The following is a 22,526-nucleotide window of genomic DNA, read 5'->3' as shown; positions in this document are numbered from 1 at the left end:
AGTCATTATGGGTTAGATGTTTTTGGTTATTTTCTCATTTTAACAGACTAAATTATCTAACCATAGTGTAGAAACAAAAGACTTGCCTAAGCAGACAAATCAAATGCATGAAAAAATATCAAATTCTTAAAGAAACAGTAGAATAGTAGCAGGGGATAGTTCCTAAAAAAACCTTTGTAATTCTTTATTGTTGTTGTTTTTTAATTGGCAAGAGTTAGAAGAATTTTTGAGCAATTAACACATTCACAGCATTAATAGAAAACCTGGTCAGTTCAGGAACAGGACAAAAGCAAAAAAGGATTAATCATTTCAATAGTTCATCAAGAATAATTTTGAACAGTTCTAGTCCATAGTGGATTTAAAGATTTACAATTAATCACCATTGTCAGAGTAAAATTCCCCCTGTTCTTTAGGATTTAAAATAAATTAGACTGCACTCTAGACAACTCTGTTCAACACATAATAAACTCAACTTAAAAGAGTATTTAGTTCAGATTACTGGACAGAAGAGCTAAAGACAAGTTGAAACATACTGTTTACAGATATTTGCACGGATACCAGTTTTAATTCAATTTTGCCTGCATTGACATTTGTGGTTGGCATTCCACAGAAAACATGCATATCAGACATATACCAGCAAATATGTCTATAGTGGTCACTTGAAAACGTATCAACATTTCTTCATCACCCTCTGCCCACAGAAAACTTTGTGGGAGAATACTCCCTGCCCCGTTCTACATGCTTTAGCCAAAAGCAATAATATTTTGGATTTCAAGCACATTCTTGGAGCTTCACGGAATTTGCACTACTTTATATGCTGGGGTCAAAAAATCGCATGCTTTCTCCACTTAGGAAATACAAATGCAAGATGAAACATAGACTATATGAAGAGAACCCAGAGAGGAAAATAAGGACATAGGACAATATGATAGCATTTTGTCATTAAAATGGTTATAGCTTTGGCCAGATTGGCTATAATTTCATTTTCAATTATCTGTGATTTTTGACACAAACTTACTCTCAGAAAGTAGACTGTCTAGATTAAAATCGTTTCTAAAATAAATATTTCTGATGGAAAAAAAACACAACGAATCCACATAGAAAACCAGTTTCAAGCTCACTATTCTGGGAGAAAAACTAGAATCCTGATTAAAATTTTTGTGGTTCAGCCATTAAGGGAACAGAAACAGTATCACATGAATAACATGTCAAATCCATTAAACTATTACCTCCTCCAAACAGATGTCAAAAGGAATTTACAGCTCAAAGTTACTCAGGTAATCATTCTGAACAACAAATACCTTTGGAAAAAAAACACCGCTAATTTTAAACCAGATAGGAAAAACAAAGTTTATCAAATACAATTTCTGCTGTTACTTACCATAACACACCATTCCTCAGTATGCAGTTGCTGGGCTTACAAAACTGTTCTGTCAGATGAAAGAGAATGATGATGATAAAGCAATACGTAGAAGACTTGGTTTTTTTCTATCATAAGGGAAAAAAAAAATCTACAGTTACTTACTTTGGGGCGAGTTCACATGGTGTCAATTCATCGTCTTGCCTTTTCCCTCTCTTTTGGTAGAGGATCTTTTTTGACAGCGCAGAGGCCAACAATGAACATGAGGCCAGTGGATGAGGTGAGAATCAGAGAGGAAGAGGCAGGTCATAATTTTGCGGAATGTCTTTGCTTGGAGTTTTTCACCAGAGTCCCGTCTCCCCAAGTTGCCAAAGATTGTGAGGAAGACGATGAAGAGCATGGATCTCAGCAGCCCACCAGGATGGTCAGTCACTCAGAAGTCTGCTGCTTGCAGTACATTCACATGCTGGTGAACAAGAACAGGCAGAAGATGAGGGATGTGACACTAATTGCAGTCATGATATCCCTGAGGTCCCTTTGTTCCATGCACCCTGACACTTCATCCTGCAACAACATTAGGAAACAGGAGAGTGCATAATGAGCCCCTGGGATGAACCAGCATAGCTATTTTTATAATCTTATGCTCCCCTGAATGGAACTCGCATTTCTTCTCCAAATGGAGAGAAGACAGTCTTGCCTTTAGTGTAATGCCCGTGTGTATTTTTTGAAAGCATATACTGCACAGCAGGTTTTTCATCATGCAATGGTCTGCAATGGTCAAATATTTTTGTGCAGCACTAAAAAGAAATCAATGGCCATGTTCTTACTGGAAAAATATCTAGCCCACATTTGTATGACAGCAGAATATATTAAAAGACAGTGAAACAACCACAGGCAAACTGTTCCTGGTCCAGGGGTTGACACAGCTCGTAGTCTAAGGGGAAGTTTTATGGTTTCCATAAGCCCTTGCACAGTGGGGACTCACAAAGCAAATACCAACACAATCTTTGCTGAGAACCATCTCTTTTCAGAGTCTCAGCACCTCTTAAAATCCATGGTCTCATTATCTTGTATACAGCAGGCTTCTTTCTTGTATGACTCTTATTTATCTACTTTTTTATTTTTTAAACAGAAGACTGTTTTCTAGCACCCAGATGCTGGGAATTTTCCAGACTGCTGGGTTCTGCTGAAGCTGCATGACCTCTTCACAGACACTCATCTCCATATCTGGCTGATACAGCGGTGGATAGTCAGTCTCTCATCACAAGCAGGCCATCACGCATAGATGACTGCTCACAGCCAGGTCTCCTTAACATACTCCAAGGTTACCTTGGCATTTAGATGAAGCTTAAAATCCCTAGCAGTCAAAAATAACTTCTGGCATTGGCTGTGGAGAAAAGTGACATTCTGCAAGTCTTCCCTGTAAGTGCATTAAAGAAGGCACTATGGAGAGGACGTTGCCAGGACCCCTATCTTCTGTGGGCAGCAAAAGGAATCAGTATGAGTACTATTCTTTCCAGCCTTGGTGGACATTACCAACAGATCCTTCTAAGCAGGCTGCACTTCATATTTACAGCTAATGCATTCACAATGGAGCTATCAAACCTTTTATTGTTACTTTAATTTGGTTTCACATCAGTTTGGCTAAAACTTTATGTTTTTCCCTGCAGTCTCTCTCCCTTCTTTTACCAAATTCCCTCCTGCTTCAGAATGTTTTAACTTTCTATGTTTCTGAGTTGAAGCTAGTGAGACCTGATGATCTGGCAAGCACACAGACTAGCACTTCTAGCATTTCTAGATATGGACAGAACATCTCATGCTCTGGTAAAGTCTTGATGAGAGTGCTCCTTACTGCTGGAGCTATTGAGTGTCTGCAGTCACTCACAGCCCTGCTCAGGAACTAGCTTTCCTATTAGGAAATTCTTCACAGTTTTTGATGTTGAGGATGATATGCAGACTGCATTCCTTGACCTCCTCATCACAATGTAGCCGCTGCAGCAGACCATTGTCACTGGAGCTGATTTAAAACGTACCAGAGAGGCAATTACGATTTGCCTACATGTCTGCACACCTACCTCTATGCTCAATTAAGAGTATTGATAACATTAGGTTGCTATGAATAGATTTTTCTCTATTTTACGTGTACTTATGCTTGGCTGTTTCAGATTAACTGACAAACCACAGGAATCCCATTCCTAGATACCATATCATCTTGGAAGATTCTCATGGTGACCACAAGCCAGTAGGTCTTCTGCAATACCTAAACATGTGAAGACCACATGGGTTATTTCAGAAATTGGGTAGCAAAGAGGGCCTGTGTGAAAGAGACGTCTTCTAGTGACTGTTGTCACAGGAAAGAAGTAGATTATATGTAGTTTATCTCTCTTTCTGTAGAGGTACAAGAAGATCACACAGATCTACACCCAGTTAGGTTAGCTTCATAAAACCCTTATCCTTCCTTAAACAGATCTGGATTCTGGATCTCCACTTCCATACTCTTCTGGAGAGGAAAAGATTTACCCTGGAGCAACCGCTGGACAACAAAAGTAACAACTGTAAATACAGCTGGAGAAAACTTCCTATTTTCTAACTGGAGCATATTTAGAAAAATATCTTTAAGCAAGTCATACCTTATAGAATAATGTAGATATAAAAAACCTAACTTTCACACCCTGAAAACAAAATAAAAGGGAAAAATGTGGTATGGAAGAAAGATCACACACATGACAGAAAAAAATCTACTATTATGGTTACTATTATGGTTGAGGTCAGTAGCAATAATCATTGTCATAATTTCCTCCTTCCTTTGCACTAATATTTGTCTTTTTTGACTATCATGCTTACTAACCCCCCAATTTGAACAGCACATATGAAAAGCATGTGGGCCATCGTCTTCTCTGAGGATTGTCTCATAAATGGGTAGGTGAAGTGATTATTAAAACCTGACTGAGGTTCTTTCATTTAAGGCTGTGAACAATAAGAAACTGACTGTGATTGTAGGAGGTACAGGCTTCATTGCTAGGACAGATTCACTGTAAACATTAATTATTCCCAGTCTTCTAACAGAGCATGCATGTACGCAGCCGATCAGATGGAAGCCTGCTCTCCTACCATTCAGTTCAGTTCCACGTACACCGATTAATTTCTAAAAATATTCTCTCATGTACGCCATGTTCTCTTGGATTTTGCTCCTGCAAATGTAGCACCTCCGTATTCCCAGGCCCAATGTGATTTTTATCAAGCTTAATTTGATAAAACAATCTTCAGATTAATTTCAGACTAGAGACTAGGATAGTTTTAGGTTTACTGATGCCATTGTTATCAAGCTAGGCAATAAAAGGACAATGACGGATGGCTGCACTGTGTTATTAAAATTATTTGATCTTCTCTACTTGACCTTGGATTTTGTTGCTGAGGTCGGGATATGGACAAAAGACAAACTCACAGAAATAAAGAACGACAACTGTCTCTAAAAAAAGGTTATGAATATCTTTCTCCATCCAGCCACTTACTGGAGAAGTTTATGAATGAAAACTCTCAGTTTCCTGACTGAGTCAGGAGGCTGACAAGGAAAGACAGGCCCTTGAATCTCCGAGGTGCTAGTTCATATTCAGCCTAACAACGGTAAGAGTCAAAATTATCCTCATAGAAGCACAGTTCATATTAACTGAACTTGTTGAGGTAAAAAAGTTTGCAGGAGGAAGAAACGCCATACTCCTCATCACAAGCAGCATCCTTTAATCCCTTTTAGAAGAGATCTGATTAAAATTAAATCTAGAGATCTCCCCAGCTAGAAGCTGACACACACTGCTGGAGAAGCTTATTCTCTAGATCAATATAAAATTAGCGGTTTCTTAGCTTCTAATGGTTCAGTGTGTACTCTATTTCGTCTAAAGTCAGTGACAAAGTACATACTGACTACAATGGAGCAGAGCTAACTGGACTACAGCACTGCTCTTTAGCAAATACCACTCATATGTAATAAAACAACAAAGGATAGTTTTACAACTCAGACCTTGACTGGGACACAGAACTAGATTCATCTCCTAGCCCGACCTTAAAGTTCTTGTGTGACTGAAAAAAAAGTCTTGCCATCCCTCTGTATCATGACTTCTTGCCTTGGTCTAACTGGGATAAAGAAGATTTATCCCCAACTCCTACCTTCCTGAACACCGTACTTGTAGGATCATAGTGTAATCACGAAGTGCTCTTGTAGGCACTGAACCCCATGAGCGCGAGCCTAAAACTAATGAGACCAACATCAAGTAAAGGGCTGTTTGAGCTCATGCTAACAGGGCAGCTATCTGACACGTTGCTCTGGGAGCCACCTCTTTCCGTACAGTTGCACAGAACCCCCTGATTTAAACACCTATGAAGCAGGAGCAGCTGAGCTGTGACAGCAGAAAACTTTGAACACGTTGATGTAGTTTCCCAAGAAAACAACTCTGGTATCTCCCCTTTATGCTGCAGCACTGACATATCCTTTGTTAAAGACACGACATAGTTCATCTTTCTCCAAGTATAAATGTCTTACAAGTCAATTCTGTGCTTAATGCAAGCTGACAAAAGGAGGCTTATATACTATGTGACAATACCCACTGCCACTCACTCGAAGAAAAGTTACTTCCAGAGCAGCCTGCTCCTGTGTGAGACAACGCCTGCTTTGCCAAACAGAACAGATAACTTGCAGTGCTAACACTGTTTCCTGCTCTAAGTCCCTCAGTTAAAGCGTTAACTTCTCTCTTGTGGCACATCTGAAGATTAATTGGTATCTTAGCCTGCCGTGGTCCAGCTAATTTAGGAACAAACACACTCAGTGGAGAGCAAAGAGCCTGAAGGAGGTGGGAGGGGAAAGCTGGTGAGCTTTGAAGGAAGTGCAGCCTGCTAGTATCTGCAAAAACTGAACAAGAAATGGATAAAACTAAATTAGAGATCTATTAAAATTAAATTAATGGTATCTGCAAATGAAATTAAATCTAAGATAATCATTCTAATAGCAGTGTCTCTGGTGAGCACTAATGCTTAATTTTTTCTTAAATTTGACGAAGGCATCTATTAATTAAAAATATTTATACAAGGTAGAGGCTTGACAGGAATGCTCCGTGCAGCCATTCTTAAGGGAGCTGCTTCTGTTAATCAGCTATTTTAGAAGAAAATGCCTCTACTCTTCACAACAAAGGCAAGACTGTACTTCAATAAATCTTATTTAAGGCCTGTGCTTTTTAAATATCCTCTGTGGCTAGAATTGGATGGAGTAGGCTGCTTTCTACCGATGATATAATACGCTTTACTTCCCATTGTTTAGTTAGCTTGTACTGAAAATAAACCTTCATCTTATCCTCCCCCTCCCTTTGACCCCCCTTTTATTGTTAACCTTTTATTGAACTGTTGAACATCCAAGTACAAAAGCAGATGATCTGATGAACATGAGTGTATTGCACAAATGAGGAGGACAAAGCTAAATACACATTCAATAGTGGGTATGAAAATATTATCGGACTTTGAAGCAGGGACAAACCAAGATCATGTGCCATTAATGAGAACAGTCAACGTAATTTTGATGAAGTTATGATTCTATTGTCCTCCAGTACTGAGAAATAAAAGCTTAGCATTTGTAAAAAGAACCATTAATCATTATGCAGCTCTCTGGGGCATTAACTTTTTCAGGATTTTCCTCTTTGTTTCCCCTCCACCACCACCTTTTTTCCTTTCTTTTTTTTCCCCTCTCATCTTTCCAACACAAGCAGTGCTACGAAAACAGAGCGGATTAGAAGTTGTCCCTGACATATTTCATTGTAAGGTTGTTGGTTTTGTCTTTCTGCATTCATTAGTTTGAATTCTGTATGAGGCACCTGTTGGCTGTTGAGAATAAATCAACAGGAAGGTCACAAACGGCTTTGTATTGTACGCTTGCCTTTTTAAGCCTGTTGGGAACTCATTGCTTTGCTACACAGGAATAACTGCTAGAAAGGCGGCCAACCATGCTGTTTAACACTATTTCATTATGTGATTTGTGCGTGAATCATGTACACTTCTCAAACAAAAGTTAATCTTAAAGTCCTATTGCTAATATTGTCATAATGAACTCCGGCTAGAGACAGCAGGAGTCTCAATTCATGATACCAGTTAAGTAAGCTATAGTTAAACTTACCTACCATTGCTATTGCTATGTTGCACGAAGAGAAACAAGCACTGAGAAACAGCACTTAGAGAAATAAACAGGGAAGGTGAAGTATGGATGTAGCTTTCTGAAAGCTCTGATAAAAAGGCCTGGCTGTGCAGTCCATCATGCTTGGTAAGTCAAGGATAGGTGGCATAAAAACAAGTGATATATGTGTTAAATTGCTAAAAATAGGAACAGGGGGACAGCCTACGAAAAGTGACTTGACTTAATGATGTCTTTTGATTATGCTGCTAGTACGATATAACACCATGGCCGGCCATGTGGGAACAACAGAATAAATGCTGCGAGCCCCCTCCCTTTTTTAATCCAGCTGCAATGCAGCCAAAGGAGGGGGCAGAGCTGAAGTGAACTCTGGAGTAAGGAAGGGTTTCTTTTAAGAAAGGGAAATAAAATAAAATGCATTTTAACACAACTTGATATACATTATGACTCATAAGAATGTCCAGTTCCCTGTGCCCTTTAAAAACTACATCTGAGCTTTACAATGCCCATTTCTTGAACACTGCAGTATATACATAAGACTACACGTGCCTGAGGAATGGAACACAAACTTAATGCCCTCCTTGGAATGGGGAAGGAGAGGGATGCAACCCTCCCAAACCCAAAAGCCTTTCTCACCTGACAGCCGGCTCTGCAGGCACTCACTGCCCCTCCCCAAGAACCTGTACCCCTTCTATGAAAGAAGAATTCAGCACTGTCGAGGCCAGAAAGAGGGAGTGAGGGGTATCACACGCCAGGCCCTGTCCTAAGTCTTGCTTATGCATTTGACTAAACACAACTAAGTATCTAGGCCTTTACTCACCTGAATTACCCAGATAAAAGCATTCCTTCTTCCTTTCTACTGTATGACCTCCAGAATCGTGAAATTACTACTCTTTTTTAATTTTTGTTATTAAAGATACATGCTGTGGATATATTCACAACATTTTAAGTCTGTGGCCAGTTATACCTACTTTTTTTTCCCCATTAGTAGAAGATACATTTACGGTTAGCTCTGTATTGTTTTCATCAGATTGGGTGCTTGACTAAATATTACTTTTCTTCATACTATTTTTCACCCATGCCTGCAACTTGGAACTGCAGCCAATACCAAATTCAAAGCACAGTCAGAACATCCTTTCTTGCACAAAGTGAAAGCATAAAGAGCTGTGAGTTAAATTCGTTCCATACTGAAGCTCATTGCAAAGCTTCCACTGGCTTCGGTAAAGGAAAGACTTTTCCCAGTTATTTCAATATATAAAGAGACAAATGTTATAGTTCATTCTACCTTAATTTCACTCAACTTTAAGGAACATCCGAATTACAAGTAATTATAAATGTCAGGCAAAATTCCCTCAGTTTCTCACCCAGAAGGACAATGTCAAATGTTGGTCAATCAGGTTCTTTTTTCCCATAGAGAGCAACTTTCCAGTTCCCGTTTTACAGATGCTCTATGTGCTGGTACAGTAGGAATATGTATTTTGCAGCTTCAAGAGATTACTCCAGTAATAATCAAGTAAGAACTCCTAAACTTTTAGCATTTGCCCATCATTAACATGCAGCATGAATTGGCCTATTCCCCAGACATTTCATTCAATAATAAATTCTGATGATACCAACATATTGAGCAGGAAAGCAGAACAGACAATAGAAAAAAAATGAACTATCAATCTGTGTCTAAGTGTTAGTGGACCGGCATTATTAACATTTTTTTTCAGTTCCATTGATGGGCAGCATGCTGCAAGTAACATGGAGTGCCAGCTCACCAGCTCGTGTAATTCGTCATCTTTCTGACAAAGTTAATGGATCTATGTAAGTTTTCCCCCTGGTGAGAATCTGACCCAACATTTAGACATGACATTGCTTTGATAAACTCACATGATAAAGAGGATGGTGGCATAACAGGCAAAAGCCTTCTTGTGAAGGCAGAAACAGAGGCAACTGTAGTCTGTCAGCACAGGTGAAAGAAGAGGGGCTGAAGAACAGAATAATAGTGATAAGTACCAGAATTTGATTTCATTAGCCAGAGAAGATTGAGGGTTTTTTGCTGGCCATTTTACAATTCTCTCGCTTGACTTGTTTACTGATGGAAATGTTTGCCAAGGAACTTTGGAAAAATAGTGACATATGAACAATCTGTTGCGGCATATTGTAGCGGTGTTGTTTGTGCTGCTATAGATACTAAGCTTTTAGCATTTTCATAATTTGTCTTGAAAAAGCTGGAACTTGGCATGAAAATTTTGGGTGCCTCTATCTTCAAGTCAGATGGTTTTCATATTTTTTGTTACAGTTCTGTACAGTTTTTTTTCTATGTGAAGAAAAGCCTGAATATATGCTGTGTCAAGGAAAAGGAAAAAGTGTGCTCAGTTGAAGACAGAAGCAGAAGGTGCAAAATAACCACCAAATGCATTGCAAAATAAGAAGAAACAGGTGCAAACTTCTTCTCAAGGTGAGAAGAGTGTTTACAGGATACTCATAGGTCTTACGTAACTGCAAAATTAATCAGGCTGTGCAAAAAAGGCCTTGGGATTTTTACTTTCTTTTGGTTTCAGGTCCTAGAAAGATGATTTACTTCAATGCTAATCTTTCATACAGGACAGCAGCTTGACTCAAATCTCTGGCTGTGCTCATTCAATGGATTCCATAAAGATCAAATCAGCACACTGAGGGAAGTACAAGCTTCAAATATTTTAACTGTGGACACAAAATGGGTACAAGAAAGTGCAGGGGCAAAGAGCTGTACAAGCAAGTTAAGAGAGAACGAGCCATGGCATCAGCAACATCACCAAAAATGACTGAACAAAGATAACGTGAGTCTCCTGCTTCTGTCCAAGCAGGACACCTTAGGTCTGCCAGCCTAACACTGACCTGTAAGATACATTTCCATTGTGTGATAAGCCTAGACCAGAACCTCCTGTTCAAGTACCTGAACTGCCACGTGGCTCTGCTGTGGTGGGATAGTGAACTACCTACCAGAAACGTGAACTATACAAGCACAGCAAAATGTATGTTGGAAAGAAGTCTAGAGATGAACTCAGGAACAGGGAGAGAGAAAAAGGGAACAAACCCCAAACAAAATTATTGATGAGTAATCCAACAATAAGGAGAAGAAAATACCATACAAAAACTGGCTGTGAGGGAAACTGGGAAGTGACAAGTGTGGCCAAAATACTGGTGTATGTTATTCCATTTGTGAGTCTTTCTCATCACTTCCTAGGGCTTATGTGGGTAGTTCCCCTTACTGCTAAATGCATACGAAATATTATATTTCAGTCAGAAGAGTAAGACTTTGTCCTCCCCCTCCCCGAACCAGAGCCAGAGCCCACACAGAACATCCTATGCTCCTGCCAGGCATCATCCTAAACACACAGAAAAACTCGTCTGACACATGTAAGATTAATAAGGCATTTAGCTAGTGTTATGGAAGTCTTCGCTGCTCGAATGTCATGTCTTATCACAATTCTGCAACAATTTTCTTGACACTTTGAACTTTCCATAGGTCTTTTTGAGGGAGGAGGCTGAAAGAGGAGTATTACAGTGCTGTTGATGAACCTGTTAGCAATAACGCTTGTTCTGTGCAACTTGGGGAAGAAAATACACAGATAATTCTGTTTGCTTTTAACATTTTGCCTTTCCTAGTAGTTTAACAGGTGGACGCATAGAGAAATTCTTTACAGTAGCTTTAAAATTAGGAAAAAATAACTGAAAAATTATAGAGTGTATGCTTAACCAACAGAATTGATTAATTCAAGATAATGCAGCTAAAGGTTTGGTGAGATTAAGTGGCATTAGATGTGTATATGTAACATGAGGTATAACCCATCAACGTTTGTATGGAGAGAGTAATATCCTTTATTATATCACCTGATACCTATATATAGTTTATGATGAGATATCGATGCTTGTATTAGAAACAATTATGAACCAAAAGAACAATGGCTAGCGCAGACCTCACCGATGGTTATTAGAAAGAAAATTCCCCCTCTGGGAATTTTATTCCACAATTTATCTTCTAATTTACTCTTCAGGAGCTCAAATCAGCCACTGTTGCATGCCGGACACCTACTTATGGGCCTCTAGTACTATCCTGCAACATGACTTCTATGTTCTGACGTTCCCCCCATCAGTCCCTGTCCTGCTGTCTCATACCATGAAACACAAATTACCCATAAAAATGATAATTCTCTTATTAGTTTTAAAGGTCAAATCAAATGATGTGGAAAATAAGCAGTGGTGTGACATATAATTAACATAATTGCCACAAAAACACTGTACTAAAGCTGTGTGGGGAAAAAAAAAAAAATAAAAAAAAATCAAGCTTCAGTCTGAGGAAAAGCCAATCAGCCAGATTTGCAGTGAGAGTATAGTGGAGCTGCACCACTGACATATGAACAGCACTAGCAATCCAACGATCCCTACCGCATTTGGTTCTGAATTTACTCCCCTGTTTTTCCCACCGTTTCTCACAAATATACACACACACAATAAGAAAGGGAAAATGAGAGAAATTTCCCACCAATCCTGGATTTAAACTGATTTGTTTCTAGATTTGGAATGTAATTTTCAAGGTCATTATATAATCACACTACCTTTGAGTGAAAGGGTGGACACAAAGGTGACATTGCCAGTCCCACCTGATGTCCCAAACGGTGTCGCGCAATGGAGCTAACGAGGTGTGAGCAGAGTCTGTGTTAGGTGCCTGCCAGTCCCTAGCAATCCCTTGGCAAAGGCTGCTTTTCTCTTCCCTAGGCGCTCAAGACAACGGGGTAAAGGACTTCTTTTGGCTTTCAGATAAAGGTGCTGCCAGCACTGCCCTTCTCCTCCAGGGCTCACCAGGGCATGGTCTGTGGATCCTGTTTCTCCTACGACACAATTCATGTGGGGATAAGCAGGAGCTTCAAACATACAGGGTGCAACAACACAGACCCCAATGGAGGACTGGTGAAAACTGAAGCAGTAGCCAATATGCTTGGACGCGGAGGAATGAAACTCAGCTTGTAGCTTAACAGTGATTTCCTAAAAGCCCTCACTTACAGAAAACAGACCCCGGATAATGTAGTTAAACGTTAGATAGGTAGATAAACGCAGTTTGAATCCATGAAAGAAAAAAAAAACAACACCAAACCAACCACAAACCCACCACAATTAAAGCAAAATCTGAGCTATTTAAAAGGAAACTTAGGATTTCTTCTAATGCCTGATACTGCCTGCTTAAACTGATTAACACGATGGCTGGGTTTGGCTGATGATTTTAGAGGCGTTTTATACAGGAATTTGATAACTCAAAAAATTGGTAATAAGCTTGACATCTGCTCATTTTTCTTCAGGTTTAGGGTGCATCCCTCTCCTCTGTCTGCTGAGCACACAGACATTACACGAGGCTTTCTGCTTGGTGCCTCTGACAGTTGACACAATGATGCATATTTCTGAGATGAAGACTGCAAGTTGTCCCTATTTGTGTCAATGAAGTATTAATTCCAACTATATCGTTCATTACTATGACTCAGTTTATTAGTATATCCTCTTGCGTTCTTATATCTTAATTTACGTGTACTGTATTAACCATGCATGTGATTATTTTGCGCTTTTTTTTTTAATAAATACTACAAATCTTACTTTACTTTGATTAATTAAGGTTGATCTTACCTTAAAACAATTAAGCTGACAATAGCTGTCTACACATAAGAAAAATGGAGCAGGATATTAAGGAAAAGATGTTTTATTACATTATGTCTCCATTTTGGATTTATAACCCAGTTCATTTCATATCATATATATTTATCATCTCCATTCTTAATAGAACTTTTTAATCAGCAGAAGTGAGAGAGATCACTTATTCATTTGACATATCACAAATTAATAAAAATGCAATGAATGAGCAAATCCAAATGGTCTTTCAGACCAGAAACTTTGCTGCTTCTGAAGTGCAAAGCTCTGTTATGAAATAGAAGAGGTAAAATTCTTTTAGCTATCAACAGGGGTTCATATAATTCACTGCATATATTAAAGGAATCCCCAGAAGGTATCTATTCAAGGTCAAGTTATTTTACATTTCCATAATATTAAAAAGAGGAAAAAAAGTAATACAATGACACACTGAAAGAGGGCATCAGGTAATTAGATAAGGAACATTCATGATCCAGGCATTCAGAAAGCTTAAAACTAATTTTAGAAGCTCACATTTTTTTTAGGATCAGATTAACAGCAGCCTCAAAAATACAGCTGAGTTGAAATACACTAGTGTCAGGATAAAAGTCACTTTGCACATGGCTATTGGAAACACCACAGGTGCAAAAAGTTCAGGCAATACTGATCAATCACTAGAAAAATCCTTACGGTTCTTCCATGTTGCCAGAAATGCATACAGATAACTAATAATCACGGGAATTTCCTTTTCCCAAAGCCTTCATACATATCAATATATATGTAATGTTATTAAAGCTATTAAAGTTTAGGAAATAAACAGCCAAGAGGTGCATATTTGAACACCTAATTTTTACTACCCCATCCCTTTTCAACCCCTGCCTTTTGTTTGTATTTTTTGCCTATTTGCTATATCTTGTCTCTGATAACAGATTTGAAGGGTGAGAGCTGTCACTTCTGATTTTTTTACTATAGCAAGCACAACCAGGCCTGTAGATGTTAGAATAATAGTAATAAATAATAGTAATAAAAAATAAAGGGACAGCTGAAGCAAGGGAAATATTCTTTGTCATGAAACAGTTGGATCTCTAGCAGTATCCGGGCAAACTTTCCTGCACAGAGCGCAAGCACACCCTGACACAGTTTTGGAGGGCCCATGCCGGGAATAAGGAACTCGGCGCTTCTCCCAGTGTGTGTTTCCCCACTTTCCTTGGCTGACACCACCCCTCATGATAAGGTGCTTGTGTCATGCTGAAACTATCCTATTAACATGTGAATTGAGACCAGCTATTATTTTGCACAGCACTGTCTGGACTTAAATAGGTCATTTTTTTTGAATTAGAGAAGAATAGTATTTATAATAATTATTATTAACTTTTTATCAACAGTAGGCTTCTCATAGACACAGGCCAACTTAGACTTCTGTCCACGGATAGCAGGCGTAAATTAATTTTAAAAAACCTTTTTAAGTATCATCTGTTATAACGCTGAAGTGGCATAAAGCAGCTTTAATATGAGTCTTGATCACAGTATACTCCATTAATTGTGATAACTATTGCATCTGACGTTGTTCCAGCCCAGCCAAGGGAGAGGGGGTGTGGATAAGAGGTTTCCTCATGGCTGGTCCTGGGGGTGTCACCCTATTAAGGAACTGCTCCTTGGTTCCATAACCTGATTTCTCCCGCTATCACAGGGGTGACAAAGGTTGAACATTTGCCTTTGGTTTCTACTGTGATTATGAAGAGACACCTATCATTTTTTATTCCCATTTTTCTTTTCTGGTATATACTGTTTATTTTCCTAGACTGTAGGGTTTCAAGGCTAGACATCATCTTTGTGTGCTGTGCCAAAGAACACAGCTCTAATCCTTGTTGGGGATTATTAAACACTACTGCAAAAATAGAAATAACACACACTTCTGGACAACAGAAGAAAAGACCGAGAACTGTGAGGTCCAACTTTAGATTTGTGAATGTAACATGATCCAGGTCCAGAGCATCACAGCAGGAACAAATTTTTGTCGGGTCTGGCTGGGAGTTCTCGGTCACAGCCCCACACTGCAGCTAGCTTGTGCAAGCTCAGTTGAAAGCCTTACAAATTTCATGCTTACTAGGAAGATTATGTATGCACCAGCTTATTCATCATTACTGATCGCTGCCATCAGATCAGAACAAGATTTTACCTGAAAGGCTACTATAGAGCAAAGGGAAAAAAAAAGTTTTAGACTTCTTTTACAACCATTTGCTCAGAGGCTAAGGACGAGGTTGCCACACTGAAATAACCACCATTGGCTGATCACAATTAGTATCGGTGTTTTCTCAGTAACAGATGAAAGCACAGTAGTGGTATAAGCCTGCCAATTTTGTACTAAATAAAAATATTAAAAGTATAATGAGGATACATAATCTGTCTTTTTTAAGACAGTATTTTAAAGTGTTCCTTATTGCTGTATATCTTGCTTTTTGCAGTGTTCCTCTGCATTATAGAGGCTACCAAGAGAGGAACTTGTTTATCTCCCTCCAAGGCTGATGGCCCAGCTGAACTGCAGTTCTCCTTGCCCCTCTTGAAGTGGCCCACATCAAACTAAATTATGATCTCTTCCTCCTGAACCCCACTTTCCTGCATGACTGCAGGCAACCAAGTAATTTCCAACATGAGAAGAGCTCTTGGGTTCATCTGCCATAAGCTGTTGTGTTGGGAATGACTGGGATACCTGGAGCAATAGTCAGATATCTTTAGGGTAACTCTTCCCACTCAGACAGTGGGAATGAGGAGCCCGCACTGGGATTTGGGGTTATGACAGGTGGGGATTCCCTTTAGCTCTAGACTTCACTTAGACGCGTGAAAAAGATTTTTCTGAGAAGTATCAGATGAGAAAACACACTGGAAATGTAGAAGAGAAGTCCAGCTGCTGTTATACAACCACTGAAATACCGCTAAACGAACATTTCAATGTGGACATGTTGAATTTAGGCTTGAGGAAGAGCCTGGATCTGTGTAGCCATTGACCCCTCCTGTAAAGCAGCAACAAAACGCTCCTGAATGCGAATTCCCTACTCAGCCATGCAAGTTTATCATCATTGGGAGGCTGTGGGTGTGATAGTGGTATTACTTGAATTGGTTTCAATGGCGCAACAGCAGTGATTTGTCTACCTAAGGCTGGTCTTGACAGTAGCTGCTGAGACACCAGAGCCAGGCCAAGAAAAACATAATTGTGGATTACTCTGACACCCAGTCTGTCAGCAAATTATTACCTAACCTACAACTACTCATGGCCCATTCCCAGAAAATGAGTAAGACTCAAAACAGATCATAACTGAATGTATTCCAGTGCAAGAAGAGCCAATTTAGTGACCCTCCACGCACCTGCAGAAGACACCTGATGGCAACTTTACTTATGTTTGAACAGACTAACAGCAGGTAGGAAGAGGAGTTTCAGATCTGGCATAAACAGTAGCTCATCTCATAGTTTCAACTGCTTGTCTAGAAGATGTCAAGGTAACGAGTCCTGAAGTGAGCTCTGCGAGATGTTTATCTTCTGAGGGCAATGTTTTATTTATTTTTTTCTGTGACTAAACCTCTTGGTGGTTTGTAAATATAACAATATTTCTTCTTACTCAAAAGGGAACCAAACAAAAAATTCCCAAATGACCTAATGAGTGGAATGAAGCCCTGAGAAGAACATTCACAGCCATATTTCAAGAGCTGTTGTCTAGATTTTTGCAAGATGTTTGGAAGCATTTCCTTCAAATAAGCTCTGTTTGAACCAAGGTACAAATGAATAGAGAATGCAGATTAAATGATACCACACTGATTTGGTGGGCTTTCATCACGTACTCACTCGAGTTAACATGGAAGACTGTTCTGAGCCTTCTGTCACTATGTTTTATAAGCAAGCTGCAGCAGGACTTCTGTCAGCAGAAGTTAAATGTACCCACTGAGGGCAGTATATCATCTGCACAAGAACTTGCTTAGAAATGGAGCGTGCATTTGTTCTGTAAAATTTTTTCAGCCAACTAACTTTTCTTTCTCATCAGAATTCTTTTCCAGAAGATTTTTCCAGCCAGTTACAGAATGGATGTTATGACACATAAAAAAATCCAGTCTGCTCTTTTCTGTACAGAACAGAATATTGTTCTCTGGCTTAATCTTTCAGTGGTCATCAAACAGAGTAGCAAATTACTGCTGCAGGAGGTCTGAAGCAATTTATGTAATATTTTGCTCATGAAGACTTACTGTTATTTCTCAGCAGTCGTAACAGAAAAATATATACCGAATACCTTATTGCTTTTTAGCATTCATAGAGTTTGCAACAAACATGTTAGGAGTTGCCAGATGCAGTAGCCAGATAGAGACGAGGCTGCTGCAGCTCAACGTTCCCACGCCCCGTGAGTAGTGAGGCTGAGCATCTATTCCTAATAGATACCCACACACACACAGATATACAACAAGTATATACATAGACACACAGCCAGCTATGGCTCACTGCAGACAGAAACACTAAGCACTCAGACAAACAAACAGCACCAACAGCCTCCTCTTGTCTTCCTCTCTGGCTGAGCAGGATAAAAGCCTGTTAGTGGAAAATAAACATACACACGCCCACATATATAAACATATATATCTACACAGACAACACATGCCCTAAGTTACTGGCCTCAGACACAGTCTATCCAATAGCTTGCTCTCAATCCTTGCTCTCCCCAGCGGCAAGCAACTCAGGGCCAGCAGCCCCACTCCAGCGGCTGGTCAAGAAAGGCTCTTGCATGTGCACTAGCTATCCCTGCAGTAAGCGGTCTTAAGCATTCAGCCTATCCAGTAAGCGGCCCTGGAACCTCTCATCTCTATCTGCTTCCTGCAGAGACACACGCATGCAAATAGAACTCACTCAGTTGACCCCACAGACTTACAGACCTTGTGGTCTCCCTCGTAGTTGTCCTGGACTTCCGGGTCCCTACCGTAGCCAACTTGCAGACCTTCCAGTCTCTCTGGTCTCTGGCCCAGACTCACAGGTGCTTTGATACCTGGCTCCCACGCCTCTCATTCAACTCACAGGTAGTCCTGTTTGTTACTTGCTAGCAATCGCACACTGATGTACACGCTGTTGCTCACTCCTTTTGCTGGCACCACAGGAACACAAGCCCCCATGATCTATGGTGCAACTCCAGTTGCTGGCAATGAGACCACCGTACACACACAAATGCACTCTAACAGAGCCAGCCTCACCCAGCAAGAAATTGAGCTTACTGAGAACACAGGACAAACCGCGGTGATCAGAAGACTGTCCCCTTTCACCCCTTTTCTATTTTTCCATGCTTGTTCCTTCCCGAATTACCTCGATCCGTCTCCTTTCCCTGCCTTTGTCTCCTCCTGTAAACCAATAAATCTAAAGATCCCATGATGTTTCTCCCCACACCCCATAATAAGGCCCACACCACTGGTGGTAACCCCCCCGCCCCCATCTGTAAGGTGCTCCAGAGACCATCTCCTGTTGTCCCACAGTGCTGGTGGCCCTCCAGCCCCCGGGGCTGAAGCTCCCCTGGCACAGCCTCAGTAGGGTCTGGGTCTCTGGTCTCTGACTAGGATATTGGGGTCCCCCAAAGGTGCCTCTGTGCTCCTTCATGTTTGGGGCAACAAACCCTTATCACAAAATCTAACAAAATACACAATATCAATGTCCCGAGCCACTGCAATGGAGAGCAGAAATCTTACTGGAAAGGTACAGAACTGTGCTGAGTAAAACCTGGGCATAACAACAGACTCCAGACCACCCAGTGCTCTGTTTTTCCTGTAAAATGAGGCATCCCACAGTTACTCAGAGGCACGGTGAATTAAGAAGTTATATTGTACTTCAGAAACACAAATACCTGTAGTGTTCAGCAATACATTTGCTATGCAACCAATTTAATCTACAAGTTAATACAAAATGTTTCTGTTCTGCATTCTGATTTCGCTGTTACACACTAGTGCTTTCAGGCTGTAAGCTTTGCACAGAACTACAAAGGTATCTGAAATTAGTATATTTTTCATACTTCATATATGGTATTATTAGAAAAGCAGCAATTATTTTGGCACATTCTAACTTACCTATAAGGTATAGAACGTTTATATATATGAAAACAAAGATACAGACAAACACAACTGAAATTCAAAGGTTTTTGGATCATTCAAAGCTGAACAGATAGTTTATGAGGTGGTGAGGCTGAGGTAGTACTAGTATGCTAGTTTTGTGGCTGACTCTGCAGAAAAGGTTAATTTCAAACTTGCATCATGTAGTTTCCATGCAGATCTGTTCCCTTCCAACCATTTTTCTGATGATTTACTGTAAATGAATAACCTGGCATAAAAATGGCTCATTCAAGAAGTGAGGCACTAGCTCAATAGCTGAAAAATATCACAGTAACTTTGCAGTCTAAATGCCATAAAAGCTTGGTATGAATGTGGTAACAACACCAACAGGGCAGTTTGATAAGGAGCCTATCCCTGACTAATGGGAACAGAAACTCTCTCTGATGACCCCTAAAGGGGATCTTCCTGCCTGCAACACTGAAGGGAAGGAAATCTTCAGCAGCCAAAAAGCCCTGAAGAAAGTAGGGCGGTGGACGGGGTGGGGTGGGGGTCCTGCACGGACTAGAAAGTCCCACTACGGGCCATCACAGGACAAGAATTGACCGAGCAGCAGGCATCCTCCTTTCTTTTTTCCACAGTTTTTAAAAGATACATGGCAGCCTGCACAAACCCTTATGGAAAGTTCCTAATTTCTGGGGATTCCTGAGTCAGTCCTCATCAACTTTTTCAGTTGGGATCTGGTGTACAGTTTTGAAACAAATCTCCCAATTGTCCTTATCTGCTTTACTTTCCTTCATGACACAGGATTGTCTCAAAGTGCATGAACTGGATCCCTTTTGGATGTACTGGACTGCAAGATGATGTCCAAGAACATGCCCAATACACTCCAGCTAACAGCAATGGCCAGTTCACAGAGCCACGCTAACACTATTAAAAAAATAAAACAAAAACCACAACTGCAATGCAACATACATGTTGAGGCACCTTCTTCAGCACCAGCTGTTTTGCTCTGCACATCCCAGCCCTCCTTGGCTGTCTCACTACTCAGTATGGACTTAGTATAGCCAGTGGCCATGTGGCTGCTCCATTAAGGAAAATGAACAGAAAACAACGTGGCACAGTGTGAGCAAAGCTAATTTATTCCTTTGCACTTCCAGGCATTAAAAAAATAGTAAGTGAATAAGCCACACAAATCTCAGCATTGCTGGGCAGCAAATGCTTGTAGCTCTAGAGCAGTGGTTCTTAAACGCCTGCACTGGAGAACGGAGGTCTGTCCACACTAAAATGTGCTTTCTTGTGCTCTGATTTAGCACCCCTCACTGCAGCATTTTTTTTGAGTACCACTGGCATAAAGGTTTTTTCTGACCTTACGCTTTTCATATAAGTATAAAAAAATACTTACGCCATTTTTTTTCTAGTGTAGCTTCTGTTTTATGCTCCAAAACACAGGCACACTCAACCTAGGCAAGCGAGACTCTGCAACATAGGCACTACCATCACACAGAAAGCAAAAGCAAACATCAAGAAAGTAGATAGCATCTACTGTATTTTAGTCAAGGGTGACTAAACCAGAAGTGACATCTAGGATAGAGGAGGAATCCACAGTTTTTCTAAAAAGAAGAGTGTATAAAATTAAGACTACATAGCACCAGAACAAAACTGAGAACCTTCAACTCCTGTAAGGCTAACATGCGGAGTCAAAGCTATCCTGCAACAGAAACTAAACACCTCTGAGATTTTCTCAGCAGAGCCATAAAAAAATTGACCCACCATCAACTTCTCTTTACCAGAATCAGAAAGGGATGCTAGATGCACAAGGCCATGTCCTGGTGGAGGTTGGGGTGGTGACCCATGTGAACTCATCCCCCAAGAGCTGATCCACAGCGGATCTTACCAGATAGGACAGAGTCTGTGGGAAAGAGCAGCAGCTCCAAAGCAGAGAAAAGCAGCTGCAAGAAGTGGCAATGAAAGGATGAGGCAAGAGTTCAGACCTTCTTTGGTGTGTAGCATTGTTGAGACAAGGAAGAGATACAAATCAAGACTGGAAACCAAAATGACATTTTTAAAGGTCTGATCAGGTACTCTTGACAGTGAGTAAATCAGTGGAGATTTACCCTGCTTAAAAGTGCAGATGTGGGCCCCAAACTTGGCATTACAAATGCGTTAGCAGTATTTTGGTATTCTTGCCATGCCTATGTCTGAGAGCATACACAAGAAAGGGGCAGCATTTACACAGCATTTACAAGAGATACTAAAGGGAAAACTGTAAAGGTGGCAGAAAGGCAGAGTTAGGAAAGGCAGTTTACCACAGACCAGGCTGCAAACACCTTCTTCCTCCTCATAGGAAAGGAACTTTCTCTGGGTCCAGTTGAGCAGCCAGCGCTTCCCCAGTGTGAGATAAAGATTTACCATATAGCCCACAGAGAGTAGAGTCAGCATCATTCAGCCAGGCTTAGTTGCAGTTTTTGCTGTAATTTGGGCATCTGTTGAAATGGTCTTTTGCATTGCAACATGCAACTCAGTTGTGGGACTCATAACACTTGGCATGTCACTCTGTGTTAACAAACGCTGTACCCTTTGACAAATTCTGACTGTGATCGACTTGGCACTCAGTATAGATGCCAAAAGTCATGGATAAGCATGGAAATGACTGGCCTGATTTTCACAGCTATAGAGCACCCAGTGCTCTAAAAGCTCAGGGGATTTAGTGTTAAACTTTTGGTTCAGTCTGTTGTAAAGAAAACAGATGCAAATTTGCATTCAGCTGAACATCTCAAAAGTTTGAGATGGCTTAATACGATTCTAATTTGCACCCATATCTTCTTTGAAGACAAGAGATGAATCATCTGCAAAATTAGTTGCAGATGGAGGCTCAGGTCTTAGGAGGCTTGAAAGATTCCAGGCTGTTTGGAAGGGTTTCAATTTGCATCCACAGCCAGTTCAAAATGAAAGATGAACCAAACCAGCTAACATAAATTGAGATAGACTGTAAGGATCTCCTTTGTTTGTCTCCCCTGGAGGAAAATTCTGGCATAATAAAAGGATGCTAAAAAGAAAAATAATATTTCTTTTCATATATTTTACCTACATTGTAAAAATCTCTCTACTGTTATCCTGTACTGCTGTTGTGTGCTTGCCGTAATTGAACGGCCTAATGCAAAAAGAAATATTATACAGTCTGAACACAAACATAATGGGTATTGAAAAAAAAAATCCCTGGCAACAGCCAGAAGTTAAACAAACAAACACAAAAATTATCTTGCCTAGGCATAGCATTTCTATTAAAGAAGG

The sequence above is a fragment of the Charadrius vociferus genome, unplaced genomic scaffold (genome assembly GCF_000708025.1).
Source record: "Charadrius vociferus isolate BGI_N301 unplaced genomic scaffold, ASM70802v2 scaffold455, whole genome shotgun sequence".
Taxonomy (NCBI): Eukaryota; Metazoa; Chordata; class Aves; order Charadriiformes; family Charadriidae; genus Charadrius; species Charadrius vociferus.
Note: the sequence above shows the minus strand (reverse complement) of the source record.